At 36.5% G+C, this 19,365-nt stretch overlaps 1 protein-coding gene across 5 annotated transcripts in view; it reads right to left on the bottom strand.

The window, feature by feature from the left end:
- Positions 1-19,365, bottom strand: part of hdac5 (histone deacetylase 5) — a 216,657-nt gene that overhangs the window by 87,718 nt on the left and 109,574 nt on the right. The window lies entirely within an intron of this gene.

Genomic DNA, 19,365 nt, shown 5'->3' with positions numbered 1-19,365 from the left:
GCTCTGCCACAGATGTCAAACTGTCCAGCTCCATGCCTACAATAGAGCCTGCCTTCCTCACCAGTTTGTCCAGGCGTGAGGCGTCCCTCTTCTTTATGCTGCCTCCCCAGCACAGCACTGCGTAGAAGAGGGCGCTCACCACAACCGTCTTGATAGAACATCTGCAGCATCTTATTGCAGATGTTGAAAGATACCAGCCTTCTAAGGAAGTATAGTCGGCCTTTTCTTGTGTTAATGTTGAAAGGCTCAAGCCTGGACAGTTTGACACTGGGTGGAAAAGTCCACCAAACTCCCTAGGCAAGATGTAGGAAACTCCAATCATGATAATACTTTACTTAGTTTCTTCCTCAATTAAAAGACACTAACCTGGCCATAAATTACACAAAAATCATGTTATATTGCAGATAAACTCTTTATTGATCAATCATAGCAATATATACTCTACAATATTCAAAACATCTAAACGATAACTCTTCAAATGTGGCAACATACTGCAATGAAAAATGCAGCACACATTAAGGATAACTTTACTAATTCTTTTTACTTAAATTATTTTGTAGCTTACTCTCTTGTCATCTTGAGTTGTATTCTTATGTATTCTTTTTTCTAGAATATGAAGGTGTTGTGTAAAATAACTAATTTTTTTTAGCTAAAGAATTATAAAAAATATTTTAGAAGTAAAGTAGCAGCACAAAATAAGCAAGCCTGGCTATTACCAGCACATGGTGAATAGAACTATGGAGAGAAAAGCAGGAAAATCAGTACGCCTCAAGTTTACATTTCGGATTGCATTAGCTTTGTGGAATAAAGAGATAATCAGCTGTAAAAGTGAGTATATAAATAGCCTGAGCTCAGGAGCAGCTGTTGTCATAAGGAGGCAGGTCAAAGGACAAAACAGTACAGTGCTTCTTCTGCTAAAAAGTGATGATGGTTGGTGATAATGCAGTCTTTTCAACTGAAACAGTGAGATATGCAAACAAGAAAGCTTATCTGTCTCAGCATCCAGGTGCACCCAACATGGAAAACATGTGGGGGTGTTTATTTTTTAATACTGAATAATTATCTTAGCTTTTTAAGGTACAGTACAGACAATCATTTGGGGCTTTTTTTATCCAAACAGGCATTTAGCAGACTCTAAGCTTTATGCAGCTGAGGAGAACTGTTTATTATTTGAAGAATACAACCGGAATCACAGGAGAAAAATGCGAGGTCGCTGAGGATACTCAAGACCTGATCTTTTTTTTTTTTTCACTTTCTTGCCACCAATGGCACAGAATCAGAAAGCATTCACAGAATGTTCAAACGTTGTATTTCTCATATTCACTTTGGTGTCCTCAGCATTTTATACAAAACAGATGCTGGATTGGGTCTTTAATGAAAACTACAGGTTTAACTGACGTCTCGTTTATTTTTTACTTCACTGCTTATTTCAATGGTACTTTTGACAATGACTTTCTCAACAGCAGCCCCTCCAATGTAGAGGACAGTTTGGTCAGCTTTCTGCTTGATGAACTCAATGATCAACTGTTTGGTGTCTTGATATTAATGGTGAGATTGTTGCCCTGAGACCAGTCAGCTAGCTGGTAAGCCTTTTTTTCCTTTAAGCAGCCTTATTATTGTTGGTGATTGGGCCTTCCATGCTGGTGTCATCAGCAAATTTAATGAAGGAGTTAGAGCTGTGTTTGAACACACAGTCACAGAAGGGGGTTAAACACATTACACTGACGAGTGCCTGTGTTGAGTGTCAGAGCGGAGGATGTGATGCTGCCAATATGGCCATAATGAAGACTTAGGATTCAAAAGGCCAAAATACAGTTTGATGTTCAGCATTTGCAGTACAACAGTGTTAAATGCTGAGCTGTAGTCTGTAAAGATGACTCTGGAATAACAATTTTTATAATCCAGATTTGCCAAGATGGTATGCAATCCAAGGGATATGGCACTCTCTGTGGACTGATTATGATATGCAAACAGGAGGTGATCACTACCATCTGGAATATTCTATTTAATTTGTCCCAACAGCATTCTCCCAAAGTATTTCATTACAACAGGAGTAAGTGCCACTGGTCTGTAATCATTCAGACAGTCCACTGTTACTTTCTAAGGCTTGGAAATAATTTTTCTACTGAAGCATACTTAAGTATCAAAGAAATACTAAAAAAGAAAAATGAAAATGTCAGCTAGCTGGTTGCTGCAGGTTTTCAAAACACATCCTGAAGTTCCATCTGGACCAGATGCCTCATAGACATTAACTCATTTAAAAGTCCTTCTAACATCATGTACAGAAACAAAGCTGGTGTGAATTATGTGGTGCTGCAGGTATTAAACGGCAGGCTGCATATTATACCAAGCAAAATGGGCATACAGGGCACTCATTTCATTGAGAAGGGAAAACACATGTGATTGGATTAGGTTTTATGGTATAGTCCTTAAATACCTCTAATCCCTAGCAAAGTAAATGCACATTATTACATCAGCTATATTCTGTCTCTAGTTTACTCACATACTGATGTTTAGCCACTTTGGTTGCTTTTCTAAATTGTATCTTCATTTCTTTTAGGTTTCCATATTACTGTTTAGAAATGCACTGCTGCCAGTTTTCACTAAATTCCTGATGTTGGCTGTGATCCACTTATTAGGAAACATGTAGATTGTTTTTGTAGGCCCACAGTCATTAACACCATTTTTGAAGAATCCTGTTATAACACCTGCATACTCAGCCATGTCCAATAAGAAGTCCCTATAAACATGTCCCAGAGTACACAGTCATAGCAGGCCTGTAGTATTTTATTCTATTATTTCAAGACTAATTAGAGCTGTGAAATTATCTATTTGCTAAATTTGACTGTATGTTCTCCTGTATTTATATGCAGGATACAGCCACAAAAATTCTAGCTGGTTTGTGAAATACTGAGCTATAATTTGTAATAAATGACATCTCAAAAGCAGATCATTTGCAATTAACAAACACAAAAGTCACTGACATTACATATTCTCTGTAGGACAAAGCCAGTGAATAACATCACTGCAATAAACACATATCCACTAAAATATAGCCACTTTTGAGAAACTTCTATTGTAATAGGTTTTACAATTTCCATGATCAAAATGTCTTAATCTTGGTTCTTTTTGTCAAATTTTTGGAGGGAAACAAAAACCACACTGTTGGGGTATTCTGAATCATCCAAGGAAATGCAGAAAGTGGTAAATGGAGCAAACACTTAACAGCCACCAAAATTTTGTACAAACAAAGCTGAGCACTCATAGTTTAAGTATTCATGAGTTTTACAAGAAATTAGGTGTCAGAATAGAAAAGTAAAACTTTTTTTTTTTTAATTGAGAGGGCACACTCATTTAACAATCCCATTGTGCTGGTTATACAATAAAGCAGAAAGTAAAAGCTTGCACTGTGTACATTAGCAGTATGTGTGTTCCACAATATTGAACAATCTATGTTCAGCATACTGTGTCTACTCTATGCAATTTGGAATAAAGCAAATTTGTAGTTTAAGCTTAGTGAAACATAGCATCATTTTCAAAAATGTATATTTGTCATTAGACACTATATTATTTTACTTTTATTCAAAACCAAAAAACACCTCTCTTTCTGGACTGGACCACAATGGGAATTCTAAAATTATTACCAATGTTACTGTAGCTTAAATAATTGCAAATTGTGGAGCTAAATCACACCAGTATCACCCTAAGATTATCTTTTGTGGTTGGAACACTGCCTGCATTTTTAGTGTGTACATGTCAAAACAGACTATCCTGAGTGTCTGAGTCTGGAACAATGCTTTGAAATAAACCAGATATGAAAGCAACCTTGACAACAATAAATTGTTAAATATAAATTTAAGCAAATGTAAAACAACTTACACTGTAATATAACATTCTCAAACCCACTGTTGTATAAATAATTCAGTGCATACATTAAATCAATGCGGTCATCTTGCTTCGCTTTTATCTAACTGACAGGTATTGCCAACAAGTATCAAATGACTGCCTTCTTAAACATTCAAAAGTTTATTGGGGCTGTGGTTTTGTACAAGACCACAGACCAGGGCCACAACCAAGAACATTCCAGCAAGAGCTCAGATGCATATGCTTTCTTCTTAGACACAAATCCAAAATTAGACAGTTGACAGCATTAAAGTCATCTTGAGACTTACTTCAGGTTTAGTAGAAAGCAAAAACATTATATTTTTTGGCATGTTAAGTTGTTAATCAGGCAGTAAAGAGTCAACCAGAGAGTGTGCTTCAAGAAACAGCAGCCATGAAAGTCTGGGGTCATTTGCCTGTCTTGTAAGAAAGGCAAATACCAAGTACCTTACATATACTGTACATGCCAGGTATATTTTTTTACATATACTGATATGGGGGCGGCACGGTGGCGCAGTGGGTAGCGCTGCTGCCTCGCAGTTGGGAGACCTGGGGACCCGGGTTCGCTTCCCGGGTCCTCCCTGCGTGGAGTTTGCATGTTCTCCCCGTGTCTGCGTGGGTTTCCTCCGGGCGCTCCGGTTTCCTCCCACAGTCCAAAGACATGCCGGTTAGGTGGATTGGCGATTCTAAATTGGCCCTAGTGTGTGCTTGGTGTGTGGGTGTGTTTGTGTGTGTCCTGTGGTGGGTTGGCACCCTGCCCAGTGTGCCCTGTGTTGGCTGGGATTGGCTCCAGCAGACCCCCGTGACCCTGTGTTTGGATTCAGCGGGTTGGAAAATGGATGGATGGATATACTGATATGGATAGAAAATGACATCTTCATTAACTGTAAAGTGGTATTACTGAAATGCTGAGGTAAGTGTTAAGTATGATCTCATTATTTATACTGTAGTGATTTAGTTGAATGTTCCAATAACGTAAATGTTTCATAACCGCAAAATGAAAATTACACACGTGAGGATATGTTTATGCTGGAAACAAACTCAAAATTCTTATAGAACTTGCATCACAGTCTTTGAATTTTTACATATACTCAATTGAAGTTACAGGTGAGTAATGGGGAATTTCTAAATGTACATGTAACTCGGCTCTTATTAACCAAACCATTCAAAATGCATGAATAAAAGTATAGTGCATGGCAACAATATGGGATGCTATCACTGCATTTTTTCTGATCTAAGGTGTATCACTATATAAAGTCTAGGAGAAAGAAGTTTATCAAAGTGCTTAGACTAGAAGACAAATGAATATAAAATAAGGATAAATCCTATGAACCATAAATTAGTTGTGCCTAAGTAATGTCAAGATTTATAAAAGGGCACATTCCTGGAAACACTCAAATGACATATCTGCAGTAAGACGACGAGTAAAACAATTCTAGCTATATGAAGACAAACAAAATTGTGTGGCTAATATATATACGCTGCCAGTCATTTTAGATCACCCACATTTTTCCAGTTTTTCTTGAAATTTAATTAGCATAAGTCCAGTGAACAACTTGATAAAGTACCAAAAAAATATTTACGTTACCAAAAAATTATAAAATGATGAAATTATACAAAAAGACCTTTTCCATAGAGCAAATAATGGGAAAACAGCTTACGGCTTTTTCTGCAGCAACAGAAGTTAATTAAGCCATGGAAGTTCCTACTGTTATCGCAACTTTTGTTGATGATATTACAGACCCTCTGTCTATATAACAATCAACATAGTAAATATGAGTCTAATTACAAATAGAGGAGTCAAAGTTAGTGGTATCAGACACTGAAGAGTCAGAGGTACCATAATTTGAGGAATTGGAGTTGGAGTCGAATGTTGTGTGCCCCAACTTCACAGCCATGCTTCTCATTAGAAACTCATGTAATAAACTGAACTAAGCTATTAATAAAACTCACCCTTTATCAATTAGTGCAAAGCACTGTGTGCTTTAAATAAAAACTACACCACCCATAACTATCCCAGCTAAGATTATATAAATTATTTCTGCGAAAAGACCTGATGTTTGAACATTATCATCAAATGCCTGCCTATATAGTTACATGTTAAGAATGCATGACACATTTAGATCATATTGTTGTATAGACAGAGGGTCTGTAATATCATCAACAAAAGTTGGGATAACAGTAGGGATTACATCAGGGATCGGCTTTGAGCCCTTTCTTATTTACAATGGTGATGGACAGGTTGACAGACGAGATTAGACAGGAGTCCCCGTGGATTGTGATGTTTGCTGATGACATGGTGATCTGTAGCGATATAGGGAGCAGCTTGAGGAGACCCTGGAGAGGTGGAGATATGTTCTAGAGAGGAGAGGAATGAAGGTCAGTAGGAACAAGACAGAATACATGTGTGTAAATGAGAGGGAGGTCAGTGGAATGGTGAGGATGAGGGGAGTAGAGTTGGCGAAGGTGGATGAGTTTAAATACTTGGGATCAACAGTACAGAGTAATGAAGATTGTGGAAGAGAGGTGAAAAGGGGAGTGTAGGCAGGGTGGAGTGGGTGGAGAAGAGTATCAGGAGTGATTTGTGACAGACGGAAATCAGCAAGAGTGAAAGGGAAGGTCTACAGGATGGTACTGAGACCAGCTGTGTTATATGGGTTGGAGACAGTGGCACTGACCAGAAAGCAGGACACAGAGCTGGAGGTGGCAGAGTTAAAGATGCTAAGATTTTCACTGGGTGTGACGAGGATGGACAGGATTAGAAATAAGTACATTAGAGGGTCAGCTCAAGTTGGACGGTTGGGAGACAAAGTCAGAGAGGCGAGATTGCATTGGTTTGGACATGTGGAGAGGAGACATGCAGAGTATATTGGGAGAAGGATGCTAAGGATAGAGCTGCTAGGGAAGAGAAAAAGAGGAAGGCCTAAGAGAAGGTTTATGGATGTGGTGAGAGAGGACATGCAGGTGATTGGTGTGACAGAACAAGATGAAGAGGACAGAAAGATATGGAAGAAGATGATCTGCTGTGGCGACCCCTAATGGGAGCAGCCAAAAGAAGAAAAAGAAAAAGATGATTAAGGGAAAAAAAAATCTTTGCTTATTTGTCAGAAATGCTCCAGCCTACAATTACTCCAGATTCTCTAATAGCAATATTTTGAGTAATAACAGATGGGATAACATTCTGTCACAAAAAAAAAAAATCTATTGTGATATCTTATACTACACTGCTTGCTAGCTATATTTCACAAATTCAGATGGCATCTAACCTTCAAAATCCCATAGCGCAAAGGGAAATAACTGTCTCTTATTTTACTAAACAATTCTCTTTGAAGAATGCTCTACAGCTTTCTCAGAATGTGTATTATAATATATTGAGGACTACTTTATTTTGGGCACTCTGTTCACATAACTCTCAAATTGGGAAGCGAGAGGTGTTGAGATTGGTCTGACTTTAAACATAAATGCATGGAAATAAGTACTAATTGTATACTAGATTGATCTATGTCTTATTACTGTAATGAGATTTATAAAAGAAATAAAAAATATATACAAAAAACAAGGAAGCACAAGTGATTTTATACCATAATAGCTGTGTAAATTTCCTAAGACAATAGTCATTGTTTATAGTGATGAGGGTTAATCGGATATATCAAAAACACTTTTCTGTAAAAAATGTGTTTCCCCCCCCCCCAGGGGTGGTAATATGTTAAAATAAAACGGTTAGACCATAAAGTATATAGAATCCCGTAAGGGTATTATATATTACATTTATTAAAAAACAGTGACAGGATTGGTATAAATGAACACATACATGAGAAAGTTACCTTATCAGACAGACCACAGTCTGTGTAACCAGACCCTCATTATTTGTACAAATGTATTCTTCAATGTTCATCCTTCCACGTGTGGTGTAAAGTTAAGCAACACACCATTTTGTTGAGTTTTGGAATTTTTGGTACTACTGTCATTGCAGAGGGCTAATTTGAGAGCATCTAGTAGATGTGCATAAACATTCAGCAGGTATTGGTTTTACTAATATTCTCGGAAGCAATAAAAATATTAGAAGGTCAAACAGCACATCTATTTAAAAGGTAGGGGAAAAATTCAAACAACTGAGTATAGTAATATTCTTCCTCAAGATATATCTTAAATATACTAAGGAGGAGGAGGGTTTATTTGCTCCTTGTATGCACATATTATAGGAATATGTACATTGTGTCATCTGTGGAATTGTAAAAGCAATGCATTTTATTGATATGATCATAACAAAATACATTCCAAAACAGATGCACATTCCATATGCATTGTCTATTTCCTGATGCAATAATCAGTATTGCTGATATCTAAAACGTTTAGGACACGTTCAGCATTATGTCATTGCAATTTTGTTTTCTTGAAAGTGTTTCAGCCATGTCAGATTCCCTGCATCTCATTAATGCTGCATTGCTTCCCCACTTTACCATCAATTGCTTTACACAGGGAATATCCCTGGCCAAAAATATTCTCTGATCCTTTCCAACTGTCATCATATAGCAAATTGCTTCCTTTTTCACACCGACCCTTTTATGGCTAGATATATATGATTTAAACCAAAAGCCCATACCCTAACCATGTCTTTTGGTCACATATGGGTAAAGTATATCCAGTTTGGTGTGAGATCCTGCCTTATATGAAGGACTCATTCAAACTGATGCCTATTACTTCTGCATATTTTAGACTGGCTAAGCCATCAGTCTTTCCTGTTAGTACTATTACTCAAGGGACAATAACAAAAGAAAGTACTTCCACATTGGTATAAAATTTGTGGCTGTTGGGTTGCAACAAATATGTTGTGACATTTTTCAGGTAAAGAAGACTGGCATTTCAAAGTAAGGTAGTTCTACTCACTAATCCTATTAGCCTAACCTAAGCTAAGGGCCACACATTGCATGTGGATTACCCGATACAAGTTGGAAGTTCAGTGTACTCTGACAATAATGAACCTATAAATCTATAAACCACACACATTAGCGCTGCTGTAATGATTCCTATACCAAGTACTGTGTTGACATTAAGCTGGGTATTTGGATCCATCATTGGACTTGATATCAAGTATACAAGAATTGTCAAATTAAAATTAACTTCAGCACACTAAAAACTAGGACTACTTCTCAAGCCAAGATGATTTCTTACACACAGATAAATTCTGAAATAAAATTCAAGAGCATGAAAACATCAGCTGAAGCTGCTTGTCAAATTACCCTACAAAGTTCACAAGCAATTCCAGATGCCTTGTTTGTGCCCATCCTGACTGGCTACAGTTAATGTCTGCCCAGACTGCCTGAAGCTCTCCAAGTAAAAGAAAAGCAGCCTAATGGCCTCAAACAAAAAAGTGAGATGATCTAAAGCATCACAAGATGTTGTCTGTGATTACATAGAATGTTTATCAGTATTTGAGAAGTGTAATAATTCACAGAGGAAAAAAAAAAAGAACATTAATGACTTACATTTACCTCATGATAAAAATAATAATAATAATAATAACACAGGGGGTCCTCAGGTTATGACACAGTTCCGATCCTACAACAGTGATGTAACCCGAATTTTGGTGTAAGTCGAAACACACCCTAGCCTAAGTCACTTACCTATCCTAACACATTTGCAAAATCATAATCTAGAACATAAAAATACAACTAAGCCACAGAAAAAGGAAAAGGACATAAATATACTGTACAGTACACTGTACTGTAGTAACAGAAAAAATGAGTGTAAAAAAAAATCCTGACCTTTATTCCTTCTCACGTCTCAATTATTTTAAAGTTTTTATGGGAGTGAGCGTTGTAAACTTGAAACGTCGTATGTCGAGACGTTGTAACCCGAGGATCCCTTGTATCTAAAACAGGAAAATCTCTAATCTTGTGTACGAGTTGATTAACCTACTACAAATGTAAAGGCTCATCTCACAAAGACTTGCGCTAATAAGAGAGCATAGCAAATTGCACGTTATGTACCACAAATGATTATTACCAGCCTTACTATGAAAATTGCAAAGATAGTTGAAATCTATTTCCACAGTTAAAAAAAGATTTAGGTGGAATAGATTGAGTTAATGGTTTTACTTATTAGAAACACAGATTGAGACATTGTGCCTAAAGGGATATCATTTCAGCTTTTGCTTCATGCAAATAAAAAAGAAAACTACAACATACTTCTGAATTGAATTACAATATATAAAATATGTATTATTATGATACTGTGAAACAGTACCGCTAATATCTACCTTAACATTTAAAACCTTTTTGATGCAGTGTCCCATGATAGACTAATTAAATTTTAAATAGTAAGGACTAGAGGAGCTGTGAATAGAAACTGGCCTGAACACAGAAACTGAGGTGGTTATGGTGCGAGAAACTCTTCATAAATTTGCTAAGGTTACAAGAAGGGCCCCAAAGGGTCAAGCACTGTTGAAGAAACTCCTGGTTTTTTTTTATAATTTATATTATAAAGAGCTTGTGTGCCTGGATAGGGCTGGATACTTCTAAGATATTTTCTAATTATTAGGACAACCAGTTCTACAATATAACAGAAAGTACATTTCTAAACTTTGTTATCATTAATTTTATTAATGTTTAACAATAAACTATAAACATGCTTTCTGTGTTTAGTGATTTACATTTAAAATATGTTTTGCATGGTATGGTCTATGCAGAATGGTACTTAGACATGGTGGACTACCATAAATCAGTAAGAAGTACATTTGTAGCACTCTGCTGCTTTACAGAATAATGTTAGAAACTGAAACTCACTTTGAACAGGTTAAAAAATGTTTTCATCATGTTCAACTTTGTAAATTCACACTTACACAAATATGTAGAGATGAATAGTAAGAGAAATTCCACTGTAGCATTGGAGCAATCAGGATACAATGCATTACTGACACCCAAAATCTTATGAGAGAATAGGCTCACTACTGCGCTGTATCTGTTCACTTCAACCAGATGCTAATCTATTTTTATTTGAATATTTTTAAATGTGTAGATGAATGTACAGTATCTTATAACCATTTAAATTAATAGTAATCTTCATTGAAATATTAGCTGAACTTCAAATAAGAGAAGTCTACATCTCCTCCATCTCTAGTACAAACTCTGAAACGTTTACACAACATCTACTGGTACTAAAGCCACAGGACCTACTTTTGAATGTAAATATTGGCTTTTCTGCAAGAAGCATGGTGTCTACATGGCTCTACTGAACGAATATGATTAAGTGAAGTTAACCCATCAAAATCATCTACAGTATCTATGGCAATTGTGCCAATTATGAGAGATCATCAAGGTATTTCGTACTGATAAGCAGTTTAAGCACTTCACACATTTTATAGAGGCAGTGATGATCTTGTTCACTTATATGCTAGTTTACCTTTTTGTGAAAGATCAAATGCAGCTTGTTTGGAGTCCATTGCCTACTTTAATAAAGAAAATAACAAAAAAAAACATCCCCAAAATATACTAAAGGAGCCCCGATGACAAAGTTTTAGGTAACAACATGACATAAAAATGATAATGAAAGACTTGGCTGCTCTGAATTGTAGTCTTGTGAGCTTAAAGGCTCCTTGCAGTGGTTGTCTTCAAAAAACAAGGGTTAATATTAAAGTAAAACACATTATTATGAGGCTATGAAAGGAATGACTAGATCTCAATTTACTTATAAAGTGTGAAATGAGTGAAAAACAGATGTAAATCACACTCAAGATTGAACTTTTAGTAATATTTAATCTTTTGTTATTGTGTTCAGAAGTATTGATTGCCAAATGTTTACTGTTCAGGAGTAACAAATTGAAATTCATTCAAAAAACTATTTACTTCTGCCTCATAACCCTACTAGTTTTGAATACACATTTTTAACTTTCAATATAAAAATAGCTTTACAATATTAAAAATACAGAGAGTCATACCTATTCATAGAGCATTTTTTCTACAAAAGTACCTGTATTTAAATAAAACAATTTGGTGCAACACCGCAATTATTATTGCCTCCTGCGAGTAAAACATCAACTCCTAGCTTTATTCAGAAAAAAATAGATAAATAAAAGAAATGTTGATAGTATTAAGAATGCTAGGTCACTTAGCAAATAGTGACTAAACTTCACTGAGAAAGAAATGATTATACCTAAACACTGACTGACCAGAATGGAAATGCTGAGAGCTGTGGATTAAACTCTGCTTGCTGATGATGCACATTTAAAGATAGACAGTGCAGGTGGAGCTTGAAGTCACCTATTTTCCAAAAAAAATAAACCCCATTGTGGTATGTTTTTCGTAATTAAAAATATACCACTATACAGTGCAGGTCTTCAACTGAAGCACCTTCGTACACATACCAATTAAAACTACAACATACAGGATGTTGGAGACAACATTCCTTTCCACTTCTACAAATAGCATGGAGATTCAAAAGTCAGTGCACAGCTTTCACAAGAGGAAGGAATTGTGTGTCATACACATCCTGGACTATTATACTGTATTTCAATTAATTCCATCTGACAATATTTTGTCACAGTGAGCTATGATGATGTGCTGTGACTGCTTCTGTTTCTATTTTTTCCTTCTCATTGTTTTAATTTAGTCAGAACAGTAGGTCTGATCAGAAGTGCAGTTCAGTTACCTCCAAAACTGCTGCCATTCTATTTATTACTATACACAAGAAGAATGGAATCTGTAATTGTGTTTCTCTCTCTTTTTTTTTTTTTGTCATGGTAACCAACGTTGGCGTTGTGACATCGGTGGAAGAGAACACTCCACAGAACAGCTCAAATCAGCTTTTGGTTGGATAATTGGCCTCTATAATCCAATCTTTCAGTTCCAAACAGCAGTGTGGGTGGCTCTTTGACGTCTCCCACTGCGATTTTGCTTTTTGTAGTCAAATCAGCTGCCTGCTCTCAGCACCTCGCCGTAATTGAACTTTAATTTGGTTTTCTGAGGTTTGCTTCTTTTACAAGATTGAGAGAGTGTTACAGTCTTTAAAATCAGTTCCAGAGTGTGGAAATTTTTGGAGCACAGAACTAAAGTTTGCACATGGGCAGAGAGGAAAAATAAAAAGAAATAATAGAAATGTTCACTAGTATTTGGGAAAATACAACTAACAATTTAAAAATGAAAACAGAAAACCAAAATCACAGCAAGGCAACATCTGAAATGGCAAAACTTGCAGTATATGACAGAAACAAATATGTGATCGGCTAAACGACATGTTTTGAAGAAAAAGACACTTTTCCTGTCATTTAAAAAACTGTGAAGCAATAAAACAATCTGATTAAAAAGGAGAGTGGGATGTTGTTTTTGTATCAATGAAAGTAAAAAAAAAAAAAGTCTTTTCCTGTTTGATTAAGTGTCCTTATCTCAGTTGGACTGCATGATTAGCATGAAATAACTGGGTTAATTGTCCATTTTAATTTGTTATCATTACTGATTGCTTAAATTTGTTCATTTCTGATTCTCTACAATGCAGCTGATAATGTGTTCTACAGTGCTGTAAATGAGTTAAGACTTTATGATACAGGACACTGTCTTTAGTATGCCATGACATGGAGTGTTTTGACAAGTATAAAAAGAAGTGGTACTCAATGTGCTTTTTAGCTATCCTATAAACTCAAAATTCAGACTTAATAATCGCACAGCAATTGCTTTAAGTTAAACAACTGACGTGCACAAATAAAAACACGCACTTGGTGTTAAAAATGTATCCTCACCCCCTGACACAAGGTTGTCTACTCTCCATAGAACACCCACAGACATTTGTGACAACAGTTTAAAAGCCCCAGCCACAAGGAAATAAGTTTCCCTCTAATATGAAATGAGCAGGAGCACAAGAAAGACGCAAGCATTACGGAATATAGCCTACAAGCTTCAGATACATTTGGCTTAGTATAAATCACCCAGTTTCCACTGAATATCAAGAAATGTTACTATCATTGATTGATATCATTACTCCTACTTGATTTCTTTGTTAATGAGACTTTAGTAAAGAATTTAGTTTGTTTCTATCAGATCATAATAAGCACGCTAAACTGGGTGAAGATAAAACTAAACGGTTAAGGTAACATGGCATTTTTAAACTCTCCTCTTCTTGGTTAGTGTTTGAAGTGCTTGAACAAACAGCACATGATTATGACAAAAATAACAACTAATACACACACACACACCAATGTTCAAAACTGGAAACTGATATTTTTATCATTTTATCAAGGTACCAATAAATAAATTTTATACACCAATAAATATATTTAAAAATACTGCCAAGCCATTACTAATATTAGAAACGACTATAACTGCCTAAAATGACCGATTTATAAGTTATTATTCATATATGAATGCAAGCCCCATTTTCAGCAGCCATTAATCCAGTGTCCTAATTGGTAAAGTATTTTATTTTATCTTGAATTAATTATGTTTAAATGCTATTTGGCTTGAAAAGAAACTACTGTATTTGGGTTATCACTGCTGAAACCTGTCATTCCAATCAATAAGCAAATAAACTGTCTTTCCTTGGCATGTGAGGCACTGGCATTCGTAAAGTTTTATTCTGGATTTAAAAATGACCAAAATGAAACAGTATTCTCAGAATCATATCAGTCTATTGCAATTTTGAGAAATGAAGGTTAATCCATATGTCAGATTGCTGAGAAACTACAAGTTGAGCAACAAATATGTCCGCTGCGAGAAGATGACAGACTGTATCTGCTATAACCAGGACAGCAAAAGAAGTAAGAGGCACAAGAAGATATGTACATTAGAGTCTGACGTTTGAAAAACAGATGTCTTGAAGGTCATTAGTTGCTGCTTTTGTAAATGAATGCCAAATACCAATGCCATCTGCAACAGTGACAAAATGACATCAAGGATGTCAGCCCTAGTCGTCCACTGTCTGATGTCTGTGTTCTTTTGCCTATTTTAACCTTTTCTCTTTATTCGCCAGTTTCAGATATGGCCTTTCCTTTGAAACTCTGCCTCTAGAGGGGCGTAAGCTTAAGTAGATTTAACAATAAAGTTTGCACATTATAAACAATAATTGTATCACAAAATCAAGTCCCCAAAGGAAGGGAGTGCCTATACATTACCAGGCAAAACTCTCAATGTACACAGTAAATGATTACTTTTCATAAGGGTACATCATTGCACAGCTTATACAATTATGTGAACAAATGCACAGCTCTATTTCTATCCTATGATTTTTACCAAATATCATTTGAGTAAAATTTAAGATTACAATGTTTAAGTAAACAAATGTTTTTCCAGTTAACCAACAAATGTTTAAACTGTTCAAAATCATTAATTCAATGTTTTCTAGTATTCATCTGTTTAAATTGTTTAATTTCTCAGGCTCTTTCCTTCATAATCAAAGAAAAAGTGAATACTGGAAGACTTGTGTATAAGTGATGAAATTAGTGGCTTGTGTGGTGTTGCCACAGTCTTTGAGACAACAAATGATCCCACACTTTCTACATGTTAGCTTGAATCTGAAAACACTGAAAAACCAGGATGAGGAAAAAACACTCTTCTCAAACTGTACAATCATTCTCTGGGCAATAATATGCTGTAAGAGCATTATCAAAAACACCATCAAAAGCCTTGACTTGATTATGCAAAACGCTGTCTTCAAGATCTGATCAACATGTTTGTGCAATTTGTGGTAAAGTCAAGTTTTCACTGTAAAACAAATTTAATAAGACAAAACACAAGTGACAATGTTTGTGTATATTTTGTAACCCACGCAGGCAAGACCTGGAAGTCTGTTTCCATGATTACTTGCTGATCAGGGTATAGCGTGACTGCTTATATCTAACAATCAATTATTCCTAGCCTGCCAACCTTGCCTGAAGGCAATTTACAAAATTAAAGGGAGGCTACGTTAGGCTATTAATGTGAAATACAAGAACAACAAGAGTAAAAGCAGCCCAGCACAAATCTAAAACCCATAAGCTAATGAAGTAATAAATATTTAAACCGCCAGACTAAATCCAACCAAATGCTTCTCAGTTCACCTAGGGCTCTGCACAAATGCAACCTGATCTAGGATGCTCCCCCATCAAATGTCTGTAGGCCATCTTCTTACATGCTTGCATTACTTTGTTAATGATTAACTGTTGTGTTAACCTAAACATAAAGCTTCAACAAACACCCTAACACTAATTCGAATGGCTAACACACATGTCTTCATGAAGAACGACTAGGCGCCTACTACTTTCACTACCAATATGTTTAGAAAGAGTTGTCATGCCAGGGAGTTCTTTTGAAGTTATGCTTTTATTTTATGAACGGCACAAAGAAATACTTTATTTAAAAGTGTATGCTTCCGTATCTGTGGACATGCATTTGTTTCTCTTTTGGATGTGAACATCATCATCTTTTTCAAAATCTTCCTTAATATCCCAAATGTATAGTACAATGCACATTCAGACGCTCAGCTAAAACAACTTCAGTGGGTAAGTTTATCATGGCTTTATTAGGCACCAACTATTTACAAAGAAAAGCCTGCCAGTACTAGCTCAGTATTACTTAAACTCAGTTTATCTGTCTCCTCCATCAGTTTATAACCCTTTTTTACCCCTTGGAAATACTTTTTAATCTCTCATGTAATTGACAAATTCTAGCCTATCCTTTCTACATGTGGTGCCAATGAGAGATTTAAAGTTTTCTGAAAAATCACAAGTCTATGATGCTTTCACTTTCACACTAAGGTGGTTGTTGATAATTTTGGCAACAGTAGTTTGAGGTTTTTCCTTCACAGGTGACAGGTGATTTTCCCATCTTAAAATACAGTTATATTCCTGAGCTAATTGTCAAAGAAACATGTGGTTTCTTTCTCTCCTCCCACCACTCCAGTTATCCAAATTGAGAAGGTTCCTGTGGCCATTTTCTTGTGTGATGTCTCTTATTAACCAATAATTATGATCCTGGTATGGTGGAGGGCTGGTGTACCTTAGAATGACATTGTCTTGAGACACTGTATGTGCTCCTGATAGTGTTAATAATGTAACATTGGTCCTTCACTCTCATGTATGTTCTAATTGAATCTAAGGGAACAAATTTAGAGAGAGACTCAAGCCTTGAGTGGTGTTTGCTGGAATTGCCTGATGATCTGGTAACCCATGTCGCCTAGTTGGGCTTAGACCTCAAAAAGCTTTGAGGAGCTACAATATGGGTTCACCGACCAAAAAGGCAAAGTGTAAAGTTCAACTTGCCACATAGGTTACTGACAAAGCTGGGACCTTGATAATGAAAAATGGCTTTTGGAATGTGAAATTAAAAATTTTATTACTCATTTGAGGAAGTAGCCATGTAAAAGATTGAAAAGTACTTGCTAGATATACAGTAGCTGGACCCATCTCTATTCATAGCATAGATGCGGAAACCAAACTTATAAATCAAACTCTGGAATTGCCCCATGGAGAGGACCTAGGCTGGTGTGGGTATACTCACAAGCCCTATGTTGGGTGCCCTTAAGTTGGAACTTCACTCAGTGGATAACAGAGTTGCTTCACTGTGGCTGCAAATATGTATCAAACAAATATGTATGGCATTCAGTCTTTTTGCCCACCATCTCCCTAGTACATAGTACATTGCATCTCATTGGCTGAGCTTTCAAAGTAGCAACTTCCTTTTAATATATGACATGCCTTATGGAAACAGTAGTATTTCAGCAGTGACATTTAATTTATTGGATTAACAGAAAATATGCAATATGCATCATAACAAAATTAGACAGGTGCATACATTTGGGTGCCCCAACAGAGATATGACATCAATACTTAATTGAGCCTAATTTTGCAAATATAACAGCCTCTAGACGCCTCCTATAGCCTTTGATGAGTGTCTGGATTCTGGATGGAGGTATTTTTGACCATTCTTCCATACAAAATCTCTCCAGTTCAGTTAATTGTGATGGCTGCCGAGCATGGACAGTCTGCTTCAAATCATCCCATAGGTTTTCAATGATATTCAAGTCAGGGGACTGTGACGGCCATTCCAAAACATTGTACTTCTCCCTCTGCATGAATACCTTTGTAGATTTCGAACTATGTTTTGGGTCATTGTCTTGTTGGAATATCCAACCCCTGCATAAGTTCAACTTTGTGACTATGTTTGAACATTATCCTGAAGAATTTGTTGATATTGGGTTGAATACATCTGACCCTCGACTTTAACAAGGGCCCCAGTCCCTGAACTAGCCACACAGCCCCACAGCATGATGGAACCTTCACTAAATTTGACAGTAGGTAGCAGGTGTTTTTCTTGGAATGTGTGTTCTTATTCCGCGCTTTTTGTTCTGACGAAATAACTCCATTTTTGTCTCATCAGTCCAAAGCGCTTTGTTCCAAAATGAATCTGGCTTGTCTAAATGAGTATTTGCATACAACAAGTGACTTTGTTTGTGGCGTGAGTGCAGAAAGGGCTTCTTTCTCATCACCCTGCCATACAGATGTTCTTTGTGCAAATTGCGTTGAATTGTAGAATGATGTACAGATACACCATCTGCAGTGAGATGTTCTTGCAGGTCTTTGGAGGTGATCTATGGGTTGTCTGTAACCATTCTCACAATCCTGCGCATATGCTGCTCCTGTATTTATCTTGGCCTGTCAGACCTGCTGGGTTTAACAGCAACTGTGCCTGTGGCCTTCCATTTCCTGATTCCATTCCTTACAGTTGAAACTGACAGTTTAAACCTCTGAGATAGCTTTTTGTAGCCTTCCCCTAAACCATGAGACTGAACAATCTTTGTTTTCAGACTTTGGAGAGTTGCTTTGAGGATCCCATGCTGTCACTCTTCAGAGGAGAGTCAAAGTGAAGCACAACTTGCAATTGACCACCTTAAATACCTTTTCTCATGATTGGACACACCTCTCTATGAAGTTCAAGGCTTAACGAGCTCATCACACCAATTTGGTGTTGCAAGTAATCAGTATTGAGCAGGCATTCAAATCAGCAAAATTACAAGGGTACCCACATTTTTACACAGACAGTTTTTCACATTTGATTTAATTTCATACAACTAAATACTGCTTCACTAAAAACCTTTGTTTGGAAAACACCCCAGTACTCAGATGTTCCTAGGAAATTAAAGACATACCACTGTTATCTTTTTTTGTTGAAAGTAAAGTCAATTATTATGCAGGCTGAGAGGGGTTCCCAAACCTTTTCATATGACTGTGTATGAATGTATATCTATATATATCTATATATACTGTATATATATTATATACACTGTGTATATACAGTCGACCCTTGATATATGACTGGCCTGACATGCGAACAACTTGCTTTACGACCAAAAGTTTTGTTTTGAATTACGACCAACATCTTGCATTACGACCCGAATGCAGTCACGTGTATCCGCTTGTGCGATTGTAAAACAGCCGAGAGCGTTTGTAAGCGTCAGTCGGAGCCCAGATACATGTGTTTGTGGATGTAACTTCGGTCAGTGCAGTGATTTATATTATTTATT

Source organism: Erpetoichthys calabaricus, chromosome 14 (genome assembly GCF_900747795.2).
Source record: "Erpetoichthys calabaricus chromosome 14, fErpCal1.3, whole genome shotgun sequence".
Classification (NCBI taxonomy): Eukaryota; Metazoa; Chordata; class Cladistia; order Polypteriformes; family Polypteridae; genus Erpetoichthys; species Erpetoichthys calabaricus.
The sequence above is the reverse complement of the archived record's forward strand: the minus strand, read 5'-3'. Positions and strand labels throughout refer to the sequence as shown.